The following is a 19,888-nucleotide window of genomic DNA, read 5'->3' on the forward strand; positions in this document are numbered from 1 at the left end:
TTCACTCCCTACAATTAAATTTCGAAACCTGCAGTGTGCTATATTTTAAAACCGACGCATTGTGTTAGATTAAATCGAAGCTACTGTCATAGCGGGACAGAGGGGGTTTATAGATAACAAACAGCCAATCTCTTTAATTTTTACTATAGCTTCGGCACAAGAAAATGTGGTAAAATATCACCCACATCATTCCCTATTTTATTTATTTATATTTTACAATACAGGAGTTCAGTACCCCTGTATTAAAAAAAAAAAAAAAAAAAGCCTACAATTTTCTATCACAGTCACTCCCATTACATCAGTCTGGATTGTTGCTATGGTAATTACGTAATCCAACTTGGCAATTTAACCCAATTATTATACAATATTATATTGCAAAGACTAGCTAGCTCATAACCAGTTAAAATGAAAGATAAGGTATAAAAACTTGAGAAATTATACATTTTTTTTGTTGACCCGTTTCTAGGGAATATCACGTCTGAAATTTTAAGGATGATAGGTATTTTCGATTCAGGTGCTATCATTATTGCATGTCAACTGTAGTAACACTAAATCACGTCATAAATATGATATGAGTGGATGCTAACGTTAATGGTTTACGATACTTCAGGATGTTCGTTGTACACCTCATGATACTAGAATATATGGTGCGTATGATGGATACTTCAGGATGTTAATTGGCAACGATACAATACGTTTAGTAGAAGCACCACGCAACTGCGTCCTTCTGAATCGAATTTCTGTGATTCTGTTTGCATTTGAATGTTTCTTTTGAAAAATTATATATATGTTAAAGATACCAAGAAAGTTTATACTTGGTTTTAATCCTTTTCCCAAGTAAGCAAAACAAAGTTTTGAGTGTGAAATATATTCACATCTGAGCTACTTCTATATAAAGGCTAATGACTTCATATCACTTACTTTAGTATGTATTCCATAATGCAAAGCACACTCCCCTTTCAGGCGTGTATGATGTAATACAATGCATAATGGGAAGGGCCACTACCTAGACCAGTTTTCCTGTAATAAATGCGGGGTTACCTCTCCAAAAACTCAGCGTTGTTCCCCTCAGTAACAGGCTCAACCTGTTACTGAGGGAAACAACGTGAATGGGATAGAAAAGATAGTCCTTATAAGGACTGGCTTAAAGGGGAGAAGCAAGAATGCTTTTCATCTTCCCCGTTATCTGTAGAGGACAGTGTAGGGATAAGGTGTTATTGAGCTATTAAAGCTATGATCATGGCAGGAGGGTAACAGCAATAACCGAGCCTCAGTTAGAACTTCATAGGCTACAGCATTGCCATCCATTACCCTCCAAGGGTATTGGATTTCGATTTTCCATAGAAAAGATGAAGTAATGTAGAATTCATATATATCTCTCATATATAAGTAGACAAAAGGTGCCTAATGTTATTAACAAAAATCTCTAGACAAGAGAAAGATATAGAAAGTTTTTTACCTTGGATGTATTACACGTTAAAGATATCAAGAAATGTTATACTTGGCTTATATAATATATTATTTTTTTTCTACAGCATCAACATCCTTTGTATTCTTACCATAAAGTCTCGTAATTATTGCACATCCGCTATTAACTGTAAAGGTAAATGTCCAGAGTTTTGAATAGCATCCCCGTGTTGAGTAGAAATTTTCAAGAGAGATAATAACCTCTTTTATTCCCTTGAATCGTGAGATAATAATGATTAATCTGCTATGCATTTAACCGTTTAATTTTATATAAAGCGAATGACACCACATGGAAGTCGATTCGGAAGTTGGAGACCTAAGAGAGCTTTGTTTGGTGCATCCGGAACAGTCTGTTGTGAATTTATTTGCTTGCTTCTCATTTCCTGTCACTTATTAGAAGGCTCAGTAGTGCAGAAGGTTTTATCGAATTACATTTTAAGAGGTTCTAGATTTGAAATCAATTATTCGAGCTAATTAAACACGTTCATGTCTTTACATTTGCGGTGTTTCCACCAAGGAACAAATGTCCCTACTGGCCTGACATTGTGTCACCTGTATTGACAGGTTGACATAAGCATGTTTAACATCTAAATTTGCGTAGCGATTACGAACGATGACGTAAATCGATCAATGAACTGGTGTGGTCAAAGGTAATCTGAGTATTAGTACTGCGTTATATGCATAGTGAACAGAGATTAGTAATCTTCAGTTTTCCAGAAGACATAGATGTGTTTAAAAGGCAAATAATATGAGGGGAAGAAAAGAACAAGAGATTCGAAAATTCCATATAGATTGTAAATCAAAATCGCTTCTGTTGGGACTCTTACACAACACAAATGGTGAGAAATATGGCATCAGTAATGACATCGAATAGGTTAACTCCCTAAAGAGGGCGCTGTTTTGGCACACTTATTTAGCAGAATCAATATCCCCGCCTTCGTCCACATCCCCAAACTTCTGGTAATAAGAGGATAGCATTTTGCTTAGCGTCTTCTGGCGTTTTAAGTGAAACTAGCAATGGGCCAATTCCCCAGGCAGCATATTTATTTAAAATTCGAGTCTCTCTACTACTTACTTTCTTCAAATATTTTGAACTTTCAATTTAATCTGTTTATCTCTCTTAATAAGCTTATCAACAAAACTACGTAAGTTTTAAGTCTGCCAATTGTTGAGAAAAGAGTTCGTAAAATGTGACGTATGACATTTTTGCTCCCTTGTCACATTAATTGCAAATAAAACTGTCCCCTCAAGATCGAACTCTAGTAATATCTTCATTAGTACCGAAATCAAACAAAGTTTAGACACGGAATGAATATTTAAGGCTTAACTAGGCGTATTAAATTTAAAAGCAGCACCTATTAGCGCCACCTACATACGGAATTATATTTACATGACACTAAGGTATAATGCAGAGTACAAATCTGAGTGTGAAACTAGTTGTCATTGTAGTTTATATTCTGATAAAACTTGAGACAATGTCACTAGTACTTATTTTTTCCTATCCTAGAATGACGTCACGATTCAAGACATACCGTAGTTTCCTTGTTAGAGCCCGGCGACCTGAGTAACACGAATGAGGGCTGTCTTCGCGTGTATCCCAGATGTCTAACCACTAACAAGACAAGGCTTCATCTTGGAAGGAGGGTTTTCCTCCTTTTCTCTGTTATCGATCGTTTAAATTGACAGTAGACAGGAACGAAAAGAATTTTTCAATGAAAGTAGGCTACTCATCTGTTAAAATACCATTGACTAGAAATAATATTAAGGTAGCTTCAGTTAATTATTATCCCAAGCTTAAGAGCAGCTTTATCTTTGCTGTTTAAATGGTTCTAAAGAAATGTTTCATTTTTTTAAAAGTGAAATTTTCTTTTAGCCACAAGATGGCACTGTATTTTATCCATAAAACGGATAAGCATAACGCTACTGTCATGATGGGTGAAGTAAAAATGCTTTTAATTTTCATATTCTCCTTTGTCTGTAAATGAAGTTATTTGGGAAAGGGAGTTTTGTGAGTTTTAAGCTAGCTCTCCGGGGCAGTTGTAATTGTAATAAAATGGATAGTCTTTATAAGGACTGGCTTAAAGGGGCGAAGCAAGAATGCTTTTCATCATCCCCGTTATCTGTAGAGGACAGTGTAGGGATAAGGTTATTGAGCTAAAAAGCTCTAGTCATGGCAACGGCAATAGCCGAGCCTCAGTTAAAACTTCATTGGCTACAGCATTGCCATTTGTTACCTTCTGTTTAAGTAAAGGGGTAAAATCTCAAAAAAGCAGACGATCTCTAGGCCACTCATAATTAGTGATTACTTTAGTATCTTCAGTTGTGAATTTTGTTCGGTAGCTATTGACAATGAAAATAACAAAGGGGTAAAATCTGAAAAAATCAGACGATCTCTAGGCCACTCATTCGTGACCGTCTAAATCTCCGCGTCGGTTCCACTCAGTGAAACTTGACCACCGAGCAGAACCGCTAATTCCGAAGAAAATAATTCACCAGCCATAACCCCTCAGCGGGCCGTGCCGGAGAACACTTTCCCCGGAGACTCAAATTGCTCCCTTAGGGCAAAAACCCCAAGAGAGCGAACTCACACCCAGGATAACAGCAACAGCCGAACCTCAGTTAAGCTTCCTTGGTTCAGCATTGCCATTTGTTACCCTGATTAGTAAGTAAAGGGTAAAATCTCAAAAAATCGGACGATCTCTAGGCCACTCCATAGTGGGCGAAAGACCGTCCATATCTCAGCGTTGGTTCCACTCAGTGACGAGCTCCCCGACCCCTGAGCAGAACCGCTCAAATTCCGAGGAAAATAATTCACCGGCAAGAACCCCTCAGCGGGCCGTGCCGGAGAACACCTTCCCCGGAGACTCAAAGTGCTCCCTTAAGGCAAAAACCCTAAGGGAGCGAACTCAAAAACTCACACCCAGGATAACAGCAACAGCCGAACCTCAGTTTACTTCCTCGGTTCAGCATTGCTAATTGTTACACTGGAAGTCCTGATTAGTAAGTAAAGGGTAAAATCTCAAAAAATCGGACGATCTCTAGGCCACTCCATAGTGGGCGAAAGACCGTCCATGTCTCAGCGTTGGTTCCACTCATTGACGGCCGCCCCGTCCAAGCACCCCGACGGGCTCCCCGTTTAAGCAGAACCGCTCAGCGTTGGTTCCACTCAGTGTCGGCCGCCCCATCCTAGCACCCCGATGGGCTCCCCGACTCCTGAGCAGAACCGCTCAAATTCCGAGGAAAATAATTCACCGACAAGAACCCCTCAGCGGGCCCTGCCGGAGAACACCTTCCCCGGAGACTCAAGGTGCTCCCTTAAGGCAAAAACCCTAAGGGAGCGAACTCAAAAACTCACACCCAGGATAACAGCAACAGCCGAACCTCAGTTTACTTCCTCGGTTCAGCATTGCTAATTGTTACACTGGAAGTCCTAAAAAGGACTTTTTCTCCACCCACTGCCAATAATAATAAAATGGATTTGAGAGTAACCATTTTTAATAAGATAATTATGTTAGTTTTGAAATGGTGTGTAACGAGTGACGCCATAGAAATTCCTATTTTAATTGTTAATATTATTTTCATTTGTTCCTTTCTTTTCTGTTTAAGTTATCGTTAATTAAACTTGAATATGCACCATTAAGAGTATTATAATTCCAACTGTGCGGTATTAAATAATTAAACAAAAAACTTACAGAGAAGTTGATTTTTCTTGAAAACTAAATTAACCTCTCAATTTCCGTGATTAGAAATGTAAAAAGAACAAGACGGTTACGCGAAGCACAGAAAAAGTTAATTACTTTGCAGTTCCATCATCGTCCTTAAGCATAAAATCAAAATTGATTAAATCCCCCATTGATACAAATATTAGCTTACCATTAAAGATAATGAAGATATCTGTTTTAATACCATTAATGAGTGGCCATAATATTAACAGTCAGAAATAATAAATGGAGCAAAGTGCTCTGAAACGAGGATTTGCAAGAAGGAATTAATAATGAGACTGTTTACGTCCAACGTACTAGAGTAGGGATAAAAGTCACCAACGTTTATAAAAATTGGTGCAGCATTCCAAAGGTTTATTATCAGTAATTCTATTTAAGAATGATTTAAAATGTGTGGTTTGTAATTTTAGTGATTACTTTAGTATCTTCAGTTGTGAATTTTGTTCGGTAGCTATTGACGATGAAAATAACAAGACTTGGCAATCGTTTGATTTTGCAATACCGAACGATGATTGGCTCAATTGGTAACCATGGTGGCGTATCACTCGACTAGAATTTGTATTGTTTGGTTTATCGTAATTGAAATTAGATGAAGAAATTTGCGAACATCTCCATTATAAAATAATATTTTTAATCAAATCATTATGTTAAAATAATAAAATTATTATAATAAAAGCAGAAGTATTTTTTTAATCTTTTTTTCATCTTAATATACTATAAAAGATATGATTAAATAGCTGATCTCATCAATAATAATTTTAACCTGCTAAAGGTTACCTTATTAATCTGTTCAATCTGTTTACAACGCCATCTGGTGTCACTAATCACAAACTAATTAAAACTTTTTTTTTTTATCTCAAATGAACCAGTAAATTCATCATTTTCAGTCAAGATGAAATAGTTAACGGCTTTGTTCGTTTCTTATAGAATTCCACATCCTATTTGACGTTCTGAGAATGTGTATGGGAACTACTAAAAACGAATCTCTATCTTTCTCTCTCGCCTCCGCAGTCCGACTATTACATTTCATGCGTAACAACCGCCCCATTACAATGGGGTTGGCAGGTGGCGGAGGCAATTGAGTTTCAGATAACTTCTTGCCATCCGAGATCTGAACGTATCCCTCATTTATTCGGCGCACTCTGCTGTGCCACTAGATCTTGTTAGCACGTGCGCATTATGAAACCGAAGGCTAAACGGATATGCTAATTTAGCCCTGAAAGTGATGGAAACTTTGCGCTCAATATATCAACTTGTTAGGAGCGATTATTTGTACCCTCAATTTTCTTTTACACTCTCCTTCCTTCCGCAGCATCTTTCATATTGATTCGTTCTCTCCTTTGCTGTGATCTTTGCCGAACGATAAACTATTTGTGTGGACGCGCATGTTTCTTCATTACTGCCTTGTAAAAAAATGATGAATGGTATTTATTAAGAATGGTTCGTTAATGAGCGTTTGCAAATTTCCCATGTCTTCCATTAGTATGGTGTTTCGTTTCAGTTTTCTGCACTCATCAGGAAGCAAGGAATCATTTTCGAATAATGTGATCATTATCTACGGTTTTTTTTTTATTCATTTGTAGGAAAATGTGATAGTTTTCCGCTGACCGATAGATGGCGCTGTAATTTTATTCTAAATTCACATTTCGATTTTCTTATTATTAGATGTGTATTCCAACTGCTGAAATCGATTCAGCGTTGGCACGTGCTTCCTGCTAAATTTAGTCTTGTTAAACGTGTGTATTTCCGAAATAGACCGTGTTATTGCTCGATTTTAAAAACATGTTTTGTTAATGTCAACTCCAACGAACATTTCTAGTTGTTTTATTTCCCCCGGTAATTCATTTAACTTATTCACTAGTTATCGTTTGCTTTTGAACTACGATCCGCATTGTTAGCTAGTTTCAACAATGGTTATGCAGACGCTTGCATAATTGAATTCAAAACGAAACAGTGCCCTCTAGGGCTGATTTTATATTGTTGTAATAAGATTACGCTGGCAATACAAACTCGATAGAAAACCGGAGATAACTGATATACTAAATTAGTTTCGACATCCAATTTTATAATATTAATATTTTTGATAATTAATGTTATCATAATCTAGTTATTTCCTCTCTTATGGATCACAGCACTCCAACTTTGCTCGAAACAAGCAAATGCATTGAATGCAATTGAATTTTATTATATTACTATACAGTTTTCCAGTGACACTGGAAAACTGTATATCGAAGATAGATCTCTTTGGATCTATCTAAACGTTGCGAGCTGCAGTAAACCTCGTGTAGGATAAGAGAGAAAACCTAAAATTGCATTTAAAAATGAGCAAAATTGATAGAATCGTCGTCCAAACATTAGGAAAGAAAATGTGAGTGTGAAAATTATCCCAGAGGATAAGATGGAGCAACCATACTAAGAAACTGAAACTAGGATACACTTTGTAGACGAGGCGGTAAACAAATGCATTCTCACATTACGCAAATCCGTATGGACAGTTTTGAAATAACATTTTGTTTCGCGAAATAATACACAAGGGCGTCATTTATCAGTAGAAATTGCAACAGTGGGTGTAAGATGGTCGCGATTATGGTTCTAAACATATCGTTGTGAGGCTGCTATGGAAACATATAGTGTAAAGAAATTGATAGATGAAAAACGTTTTTATTTCAACTCGCGCGGCCATTTCAGTAAGAATAATTTAGCATGGGTGCCGAAAACATAGTCTACTTAATTTTCAAGACGCTTCCTCCGATTAAAAATGATAATTTATTATTTCTGTGCTTTACGGTAGTGCTTCCCAAACTTCTGGATGTCAGGACCCCTTTTGGAAAAATTAAATAAAATATTTCACGGCACCCCTCGAAAAAAAACGTAATATAGACATATGTTATTATAATATTTATTGTATTTATATTCAGTACAAAACATACACAGCGAATATGGCAAAATTCAAATGCAAATATTACATTTTTAGCATCTTACCTACACATTTGGCGTGGCACATTATCTCGTATTTTTATATAGATAGATAGATATATTATTATTGTACATTTGCGATATAAGCACAAGAAACGTAAAACGATTGGTAATAAAGAAAGAAAGAATTAAAAACATAAAAGAAGTTTAATAACAATTTAATGTGATGGATGGGTTTCAATACTGCTATATAAAAAGTCAATATCAGGTGAAATATTTGAAACTGCAATTCTCAGATTTCTGCTTTGAAATGAAACTTATATGAATAAGCATATATTTAGCAATATTCATTAAGCGCCGAAATACGCAGGAAACAAAATTTGTGAACCCGCACCGATGTGTGATTTTTTTTCCATTAAAATATAAAAAATAACAAAAAAGAAATAATAAAAATTAAATACGTTTCTTCTAAGATAAAAAATCTACTTAGTCTTAAAAATTTTAAATTTGTTTTTATTATTTCATGCCCCCCCTCAACAAAACCTACGGCCCCCAAGGGGGCCGCGGCCCACAGTTTTGGAAGCACTGCTTTACGTGTCTATCTGTACATCAGGAGCTTTCTTTGGATATATAACAAGTCAGCAACAACTCTACACATAAATATGTATTACTGGGAGAGGCCTAATTGATTCTTAGACACCACGGTTGAAATAATTAATTGAAATTGTAATAACAAGGAGTCGCATCTTCCTTACCTAGTCACAGTTCTCCATTACGATGGCCTACAGATGAGGAAATATCTTCATTACCAGTGATTGTCCTTTTACTTATGAAAAATCAAACGAAATGTCTTATCTGAAGAAAATGATTCAACATTTGAGTATGACGCCATCAGACGAAGATCTTTTTCTGTTTGTAGCTAAAGTTTGCAGTAACTTTCTCTGTGCTAGTGTAGGAAAATGACTTGTCACGTCGATAAGCGTAGTCCGAGAATGGAATTGGTTGGCAGATAAGTTACAATAACACCTCTTTCTTTTCATCTCTTAGGTGATTGCATCACTTCACCTGAGGGAGAGGTTAACGAGTAGTTCTATCTCCGTCTGATAGCTTCCTTAAGGATGCCTTTTGGCTGACGACCGCATCTCGGTGCACATTCAGCAAAACCTTTGTGCGATTCACCAAGTATTTTGATCTTTAGCCCACTTCTCGTGCAGAATGGCAACACCAATGGTGTCACAGAAAGATAAAAACAGACACAACTTAATATTTCGTGTTTTTTAAGCTTAAGATATGCAACCGTAGCCTTTCTGTAGAAACTTTAAATCACCTCCATGGAAACGGAAGTCTATAATCCGAGGTATAATCTGCGGTGCCCCCCCCCCTTCCCGTTGAATGAGGTCATTGATTTAATGTAGTGGTGTGTGATCATCCTTTAAAAATCAGCCGTGGAGATCCAGTCATTATTAGCCACCAAATTATAATGATATTAATTATAAGAATATATCGGTGTTTTTTTTTGTTTTTTTTACAAATAGTTAATTTTAATTGTCTAACATTCGTTCGAGTTTGTTTTTTTTAAATAAATATCCATTATCATTTTAGAGTCTGGAATGAATTGCCTTGATATTGCGTCACCTAAATGATACAAATTTCGTCTAGAAGTTGAGCCTTAGCTAAATAGGTATCGACGAGCCCTTTGATCGAAAATATCTGGGTTCGAATCCAGTGTAAGACAAAAAAAATCTTCATCAAGGCTTTTCTATTTAAGGCGAGTTAGCCAGTCTCATACGATGGTGGAAGGTTTTTCCCCTCTCGAAAACTCGGGTTTTTTTAATCCCTCAAAACAGATTTAGCGGTCAGAAGAACACACGCAATTTATATACATAACGCATTGACCTTATATGCTTCCATCATAAAGAAACATTGAGAAACATTTCTTCGTGTAGAAATCGATAGGAATTTACTTCCATTAGATTCACAAATCCAACTAAGGCTTATTACAAAGCTCGTGTGTATTCGATAAATGTTCTGTTTCAATAAACCGAAGTAAAGAGACTTTTTTAGAAACTATTCATTGTGATTAAGTAAATATTTGGAGAAAAATAAAGCGAACAAGACTTAAAATATGAAATAAAAAAAATAGATCAAAAGAACGTACTTGTGAGATACAAATAATGTTTAGGAAGATTTGTCGAAATAGCAAAACATGAAAATTGCAATAATAAATGGTCGGGAATATCAAAGATGAATTGCTGTATCAGCAACTAAGAGGAAATGAAAGAAAGATTGAGACCACTTATGTAGATCGATAAAAATGAAAAAAAAAATGAATCTGGTTTCTAATGCACAAATAGCATAAGAAACACATCAGTAGGTCTAAAGAAGAAAAGACTCTAAATGGCTCGCATAGAAAATCCTTCGACGTCTAAGACAGAAGAGAAATCTCAAAATCAGCCTAATGGATGGATTATTCAAAGACCAGTAATATTAAGAATAAACACAAAGAAAAGTGGATTTGAAGCTTATACATTAAGCACTTTCTCACATGTAAAAATACAAGCCAACAAATAAGAAGTGACGTCTGCCATATTTGACCTTTTGACCTTTCGCGCAAAGGTCAAAAAAAGTCGAGTAAATTTTTCTCAGTTTTTATAGCTTTATGTACATACCTTATTAACGTATATTTTTCGCTTGAGTTTATCTGTCTATCTTTCATAAATAAAAAGAAAAAGGTAGCATTATTTCGCTACGGGAAAAAAAGTGTTGGGTTTCCTGTGAAAATTCTGACATCATTGGTAATGAAAACTTTATTTAATAATCTCATACACCAGCCGCGCTCGCACACACACAGACAGACAGACGCCGTGTCTGCGTAACCCCACACTTTCGAATTACCAACTCGTTCTGTTGTCTTGATGTTCCTATGAAGTCTCGGGTCATTATTTAATTTTGTTACTGCATGCCGAGTGTAGGGTAGTGTCGTGACAATTTCTGGTTTCATTAAACTCCTTTGCCTCGCGAGCACTTGCCAAAGCCTCAACCTTATCGCAGCTGTAGCCAACGAAAAACTTCTAAACAATTTAAAAAAAAAATTTTTTTTTTCCTCCACAAAACCAACGCTAATCATCTTTATTCTTGGTGAACACGAGCTAAGAAACACACCCCAGAAAATAGGTTTTGATTCTGTTCCGCTTCCCCGAGCTTTCTTTCGTTTGTGGAGGTAATATTTTATGTGTGTGTCTGACGGTAATAATAAAGCCAGTCCTTAGTGTATAGCGGGCTTCTGTTTGTCGACCATAATTATCTCATTCGTATGCCAAACTGCTGTAATAAGTTTTGGGTATTATAATTCCAAAATACCCGCTAACCATATAATTAAAGGAAATGTTTAAAAACTTATGAATAACCATAAATAAGATGCCAGAATTGTGCATTTTTAAAAATATTTCATTGTCATCATAGCCTAGTACGCAGGCGTGGAATGTCTCAGATATTTAAGTGGCTGGCTCCAGGACATTATTAATAATTTCGACAGACAATTCCAAAGTTCTTTTGGACCGTGTTCTTATTTTGTTAATGCTATTCGTGTGGCGTGGTTAGAAATAGTTTGCCTCATTTGTTGGCGTTTTTTAAGTGAAGTAAGCGGTTGTTTAGGAAGAATTCGGAATTTTATTCTTGTGCACTTCAATCTTGGTTTTAATCAAATTGTTTTCGCATGAAAACGATCCTAAATAATATTAATAAATGCGTCCTAGTCAGATTAAATTGTATTTAGGATGTAGACTAAATGTTGTCCAATGATTGCTATTTTTATTCTGACCATTTTAGTAGCAGAATTGCTGCCGAATCAACTAAGGCGATTTTTTGCAATAAAAGACGTCTGTTGTAGCGTCATTGTATTTTTTTAAATTACCGACAGCACTGTTTTATATACTCTGTCTGCAAGTGAATTCAACAACAACAATGGAAAAAAAAAAACGATTTGACAGTATTCATATGAAGTTGTTTGAAATATGACGTAATTAGTGATGAGTTATACAGCACTCATGTTTCAGCATATCTGATTTGAGTATTGGGTTCTGACATTGAACTTTCTATGGCCTTCCGGCAGCTGTTAAGTCTTGTTATCAAATACCCCATCCCATTTGATAAGACGGGTGGGGGGGGGGAAGAACAAGACGACATCTTTTTCATAGTAACGTGAAGTAGCTCCAGTTACCAATTGAATATACAAACAATCTGAAGCCGATATTCGATTTAATATTAAAATAACTGCATACAAATATTCATCAGCCGACTTCCTCCTTACATAACATCAATAAAAATGTGTAAACAGAATATAATTGAATATTTTAACCAAGAATTACGAACGAATTCTTAACCCTATTTGTCGTACCTCTTCGGATTTGGCTCGGTATTTGTGGATAGTCGGTATTTTCATTGCATCTTAGCTTCATCAACCTTGTACTAAACTATTTAGAATAGAGTGAAGTAAAGTGCTTAAACTTTACAAGATACTGGCCTAGCAACCAATTAAATGGAAGCATCTGGTTAGCGCATGGTTCACCCCTGAGCAGATTGTGGAAGCGTATTAATTAATTATCCTGTCCCTATATTTAGCAGGCTTATCTATATGGAGTTCATGGACAGAATATGTAGATATGAACGCATAAAAGGTCAGGCGTGCATCCAGAAAATGCATTTATCTGTAAACATTCTCTTCGTCTACCAGAAAGGAGAATGATATTGTGGGTTTGAAAGCCGCACGAGCATTCATTAGTACGTTGGTATTCACACTGCATTCTTTGAGAAAGCGTTATATAATGTGATTATAAGAATAAGAAGAGGTTTGGGGGCTGAGAGAGAGAAATGGAAATAGAGTTGAGGCCTTGAACGAAGAGCCAGACGAAGCCTCATAAAAACCCAACGCAGGCTTCAGGGTAATTTTGTGGCTTCTTGAACTGTTTCCTTTAAACATGCTGTCAAAAGAGTTTTGCGTTATTATTTCATATGTTTAATAAGCAGTGTTGGATCAGTGAGTCTGCATGTGGTTGTCAATCCTTTTACTCCTTCTAACCATTTTTCCTATTAAGAAAAAGTCATTTTATGTAATCTAACGTCTAAATTTCTTAATCGCCGAATTTTCTCTGCATATTTTAATCTCCCCACCCCCTTCTCATAACAAAGCATATGATTTGTAGACTTGTGTCTACAAATAAAACAGATACAGATAAAATAGAATTTTTTATTTCTGTTTTTCAGACTTATTTCACAGATGTAAATCGTAATTTCAATTCTTACGTATATAAATAAAGCTTTCTATATAATTACTTAAAAATAATCTAAAATGCAGGTGGCGTTACTCTAGCAAGAAGAATTTTTATTGTTATTAACTCACTTCAATATAATATGTATAGCAATATATATGGTACAATAGAATTTTTTTATTTCTATTTTTCCGACTTATTTCATAGACCTAAATAACCACTTCAATCCTTAAGTATTTAAATAAACTTTTCTATATAATTACTTAAGACAATTTAAAATAAAGGTGGTGTTACATCTGCAAGATGATTTTTGTTTATTATTAGCAACTCAAGTTTGAGTCTTAGATGCAATGAAATTCATTTAGTTTCTAAATATCTCAACAACATAATATGTATACCTACATACGGGATAAAATAATTATTTTAGATTTATTTCCTTATATATATATATAAAGCATTTTATATAATTACTTTAAAAAAAATCTAAAATAGGGAAATTTTTCTGGAATAAGATAAATTAAAAAGAAAATAGCAGAAACACAAATCACTTTATAATATAATCAAAGAACTTAATTCCTGGTTAATGAAAATTTAAATTTAAATCCTATCGAGATGCTACAGGTGATCGAATATAAATATATAACTAAATTTGAAGTTAAGGAGTTATTTCACCAGATTACTAATAATAAGGTATTGCAAAAGCAAGAATCATACACATCTCACATACGAGTAGTTAGGATTTGGGAAATAAATATCCTTCCACTCTCAAGCTGTGAAGGATCTAGTTATGCCGTTTAAAAGGAAAATACACAATCAAAATAAAAAGAAGTCTAGCTGCGATTATACTATTTTTTCCATAAAAATTAAATATTAAATATATATATAATATTAACTTTATTATATGTGCTATATTATTTTTAAATTATAACATCTTAAAGAAAAAGATATTTAAATAATATAAAAATACACCTTTTACTTATTTTAATAAAGTATATAGTAGTTAACAGCAAGAAATAAAATATGAATGTATTATTTCTACGAGAAAAATATATATTTAAAATGTTAAAATATGTTAATAAAAATGCTCTCAAAATGACTTTCTCTATCGCTAAGTTAATTTTGGCATAGTAAACGTGATATATTGTTATTCAAATTTACTTTTCCGGTATCTAGAATAACTTGCGAATCGCAGCTTATCGAAGGGTGATGAACTTTTCCGAAATGAATAAAAAGACGTCATAATTTCTTAGTATTCCGTACACCCTTTTCACGGAACATTTGGCGTTTATAAGTGTCTTTTAAGTACTCTTACTTTATCCTCAGTACCAAACCTTATCGCATTTTACACCATCCATCAAATCCTTAACACATGAGACTATTGGTGACATCGGTAGTTCCAAGAAATGCTGCCAATTGCTAGAATCTCTCTCTCTACGAATGGCTTTTGTCTACCGCTCCGAAAAGATCGATCGGCTGGACTCACCTGTTCATCTCCGCGGTTTAGTACCTGGCACACTCACAATAGCAAGTGAATGGCTCTAATGGCCACTACCCTTATGACAGTCTTAGGCAGTTTGCCCGGCTATGGGGCGGACCATTAGAGTAGCAACACATGGGTGACTACATAATACTAGACCATTGAATTGTATCTTTTTTTTTTTTTTTTGAAAGACGTGTCTATAGAAGCTGTTTTTGTTAGATTAGAAGGTAGTGTAAAATTAACTATTGTATGGTATGTTTAGATCTTTAAATTTCAGTATTTTTTCCATCACGATAGGATTTTATCGATTCTTTGCTTTGCCTCTTTCATATGACGCCTGCATTCAATACTATTACTGGTCTGGGTGCGATCCAAGTAATTTAAAAGAACGCTTCAATACTGAGGTGGAAAGAAAGGGATAAAAATAAGAGCGAGAAGGGGGGGGGGAGACAAAAACCAAATTTTAAATCCGTCACGCAAATCTGTGGTCGGATAGCCCTGAAAGTGTTTGCGAAAACACAGCTTGATGGGAACAGAAAAGATAAATAGTGTTATAAATGTATTCCCTATTTTTGTTTTCTTTCCTTCTTTCCTGTTTAAAACATAAATGCGTGATGGAGCGAAGGAATAAATCTAACGCAAAACTTTATTATCTGTACATAAACGTTATGTACTTTGCGTAAGGCGTGGCATTTCTGGTAAATATTGTACGGGCACACACTTGTGAATTTCCTCTGGTTTCGAGAGTATTCGGTTTAATGATCAGCGCTTCAAACATTAATGGAGAATGCAATTTAAACAATGAATAACTCCCGATATCGAGTCACGCGCTCTAGTCAAACAGTTGTGCTTTGCACGTCTATGTAAAATTAATTTAGCATCCACACAGATGAATATTCAGAATTATGACCATAGAATGGGCAGTGCTTCGTGCTCGAGAGAGAGAGATGTACATACAATATTGTCGATTGTTTAGCTACTAAACAAGTTAATAATTCTTGTGGATAAAACTTGCCTTTTTTTTTTTATATAAAAATTTAGGCATGCATTAACACATGCAGAGAGAGTGATAATCGAAATTAAAAAGCCCGAATATAATATAAGCAGACAAATGACATCTTTTGCCTAATGCTGGCCACGACAATCACCCCTCAAACCTGCTTTACAGAGAGTTCTATTATATTGTGACTTCCTTACATTGTTAGAGACTCACACGCAACAGCACACAGTTAATATGCGCTAGCAAAGCATTACTATCTCATGAAGCACTGATTAATTAAAGCTATTTACTAAATGTTAATGAACTATTAAGAGTAAAATTTTTGTATTAAATTATGTCATATATATATTAAATCATATTAAATTAATTTATATTTATGATATTAATATTCATTAAAATTTTTAAAATAAAATCTTTTTTATTAATTTACCTTATAATTTTTATTATAGCTAAGTTATAAAAAATCAAATTAATAACAGTTATAGTTACTTTCCCGTGTGGTTGCCGGGATAAGAATACCACCAATGTAGCTAATGCATGTCGAATGAGGCAACTTGCCGTGATCAGAGCTTTGTAGCTCAATAACACATTTTCCTTACATTGTCTTCTACAGATAACGGGGAATATGAAAAGCAATCTTGCTTCGCCCCTTTAAGCCAGTCCTTATCCTTATAAGTTATAGTTACTGGTTGGGGATAGGAATCGACCGTTAGAGGCGGTGATTAATACCCTTGGAGGGTAATGGATGGCAATGCTGTAGCCAATGAAGTTCCAGCTGAGGCTCGGCTATTGCTGTTACCCTCCTGCCATGATCAGAGCTTTAATTGCTCAATAACACCTTATCCCTACACTGTCCTCTACAGATAACGGGGAGGATGAAAAGCATTCTTGCTTCTCCCCTTTAAGCCAGTCCTTATAAGGATATAAGTTAATCCTGCAGTCTATGCTTGTAGAGGTCTTTTTCATTCCACTTCGCAGTTTGATGTACCAGTTCATTAGGGTGTGTGTAATCGTTTTCAAGAAGATCTTTGCTAGAGAGTGTAAAAATGAGGAGATATTCGTGTTCCGATGAATCTGAACATTTGGTATCATTCGTAAACATTTTGTTTTGAACTCGTTGCAATTTAAGAATATTAACATGGGAGTATGGCTTCAATCTGGAGAAGCATACGTAATTATAGGACCAATCATCATCTAGTAGAGAAGCAGTTTGTTTCTTGTGTTTAATTGACTGTATCTGCTACTCAATGGATAGATTTGCGAATGGTTTTCGTTACTTTTGCACATATGTTCCTAATGTGGTTGTTGACGCTTAATCTTTTATCTAGTAGTATTCTGAGATATTTGGCTTCTATTTGCATTGGAATTTTGGTATTAAACAGAACGATGTTCCCTTTGGGATATGCTAATCTTGAGTGAAGAGTATAGCTATACTATACTTAATAAGTGAAGAGTATAGCTATACTATACTTAATAAGTGAAGAGTATAGCTATACTTTTCTGAAGCGTAACTTGTAATCTCCAGTCTGCAAGCCATTGTTCTAGTTTTAGAATGTTTTTTGGTTACAAGGTGTGGATGAAGTGATCTAACTAATACAGCCATGTCATCTGTATAGAGAGCCATAATGGATGACATGGGGTTATGCGGGATATCTGCCATATAGATTGAGAATAGAATCGGGGCCAGTAAGGATCCATGTGGAACCCCAACCAAAATACGACGTTGGGTTGAGACTGTTCCATTTATCTTGGCCTGCATCTTTCTGTTCATGAGATATGATTTGATTGATAGTATTATCTTCAAAGGAATGTTAGAAATAATGAGTTTATAGAGCAGCCCATAGTGCCAAATTTTGTCAAAAGCTTTTGCGATGTATAGGAATACGACACCGGTGTGTTGTATCCTATGGTGATGTATTCGATAAATCTGTGAATTTGTTGGGTGGTGCTATGATATCGACGAAAGCCAAATTGTACTTGTTGGATGATCTTTAGATTGTCCACTGAATCTTAGAGTCTGGAGAGGATGATGTTTTCAGCAAATTTTCCGAGATTTGAAAGAAAGCTAATGGGACGATAATTTTGAGGTAGATGGGGGGGAGTTGCCCGGTTTATGTACTGGGACTATGTCAGCAATTTTCCTAAGAGAGGAAAATATTGTCTGAATGCATTTATTATGTTAGTAAGATGTACTATATCTTTACGGGGTAATAATTTGATAATGTTGTTTGTGATTCCATCAGGACCTAGATCTTTTTTTATTCGTGTGGTACTTAATGATGTCAATTATTTCCGCTGGTGAAATAGGCGTGATCAGACTGGAATTATTGTCAGATTGTTTTAGTGTACATCTGACATGGCGATGATTTCTGTATGTATGGTTGATGTTTAAGTTTTCATATGCTGGTTTACACTGCTTTTCTAAATTCCTTGCTATGGCTTCTGCTTTTTCAGCATCCGCGTGTACAAGGCCCAGATCTGATTGGAGAGGGGAAACAGATTATCTCCTGTTTCTTTGGGCAGTACTTCGAAGCACTGCCCATTCCATGGTCATAATTCTGAATATTCATCTGTGTGGATGCTAAATTAATTTTACATAGACGTGCAAAGCACAACTGTTTGACTAGAGCGCGTGACTCGATATCGGGAGTTATTCATTGTTTAAATTGCATTCTCCATTAATGTTTGAAGCGCTGATCATTAAACCGAATACTCTCGAAACCAGAGGAAATTCACAAGTGTGTGCCCGTACAATATTTACCAGAAATGCCACTCCTTACACAAATGAAGATGAAGCGAATATAACAAAAATTGGGAATACATTTTTAACACTATTTATTTTTTCTGTTCCCATCAAGCTGTGTTTTCGCAAACACTTTCAGGGCTATCTGACCACAGATTTGCGTGATGGATTTAAAATTTGATTTTTGTTTCTCTCCCCTCCCCTCCTCGCTCTTATTTTTATCCCTTTCTTTCCACCTCAGTATTGAAGCGTTCTTTTATATTACTTGGATCGCACCCAGACCAGTGATAGTATTGAATGCAGACGTCATATGAAAGAGGCAAATCAAAGCAGCAAAGATTTTTTAAGAGTTTCCAGATGGAGTGATCAGTAGGGGTGATAGATGTTAACTTGTTTTCCCAGTGTTGATTCCTATGATTTTTGAGAGTATCTCTGACTGAGCTATTCAGTTTATTAAGGATTTTTTTGTCTCGAGGAGCACGTGTGTTACGATGTCTTTTCCTTGCTTTGTTTTTCTCTCTTATTAAATTCACGATATCTTCTTGAAGACGATTGGCTTGAGGGCAGCTATAGTTTTGGCGGTTGCTGCTATGGCTGTATTTATTTGATTTGTGAGAAGTTTAATTGCTATGTCAACTTCTTCCTTTGATCTTATACAGGCAACAGGGCCAATATATTCAGGAAGTACTTGAGATAATTTTTCCCCAAACTGAAAGAGTGTGTTTGTGTAAGGGGGGGGGGAAACAGTTGTTTTTGTTTTCTTAGATGAAGTAGAATGGGGTTATGGTCCGACGATAGTCATTTAGTGTTCTGAGGCTGTACTGATATTTAATATTCTGTAGAATGACAATATCTAGAATGTCAGCTGTGATCAGATGGCTCGGTGGGACCTGTCACAACAGCGTAATTAAATCCTGTGTAAATGAAATTTCTGCGAGCGTTATTGGTGATTTGCTATTCCAAGATGGATATTTGGAATTCAGATCCCTGACGATGATGATGGACCCCCTAACGCCAAGGATGGCATCCAAATCAGAAAACAACAAAGTTCTTGCCGGTTAGTTGTACGTAGAACAAAATGTTTAGTTTACCGGTGTGAACTTCAATGCTTGAATCTGTAAGTTAGTGGTTGGAGGGATGGTTAATGAATGGTGTTTAATGTAATTTTTGATAAAGATGGCAGTGCGATCTTTATCAAAAATCCATCTTTATCTATGGAGCTGATATCCTTTCAGTTTAGGATTATCTGCAGTTCTTAAATAGGTTTCGTTTATTAAAATAATATCTGGGTGA

This window comes from Typopeltis vanoorti, chromosome 9 (genome assembly GCF_054136105.1).
Source record: "Typopeltis vanoorti isolate ZY-2024b chromosome 9, IOZ_Tvanoo_1.0, whole genome shotgun sequence".
Taxonomy (NCBI): Eukaryota; Metazoa; Arthropoda; class Arachnida; order Uropygi; family Thelyphonidae; genus Typopeltis; species Typopeltis vanoorti.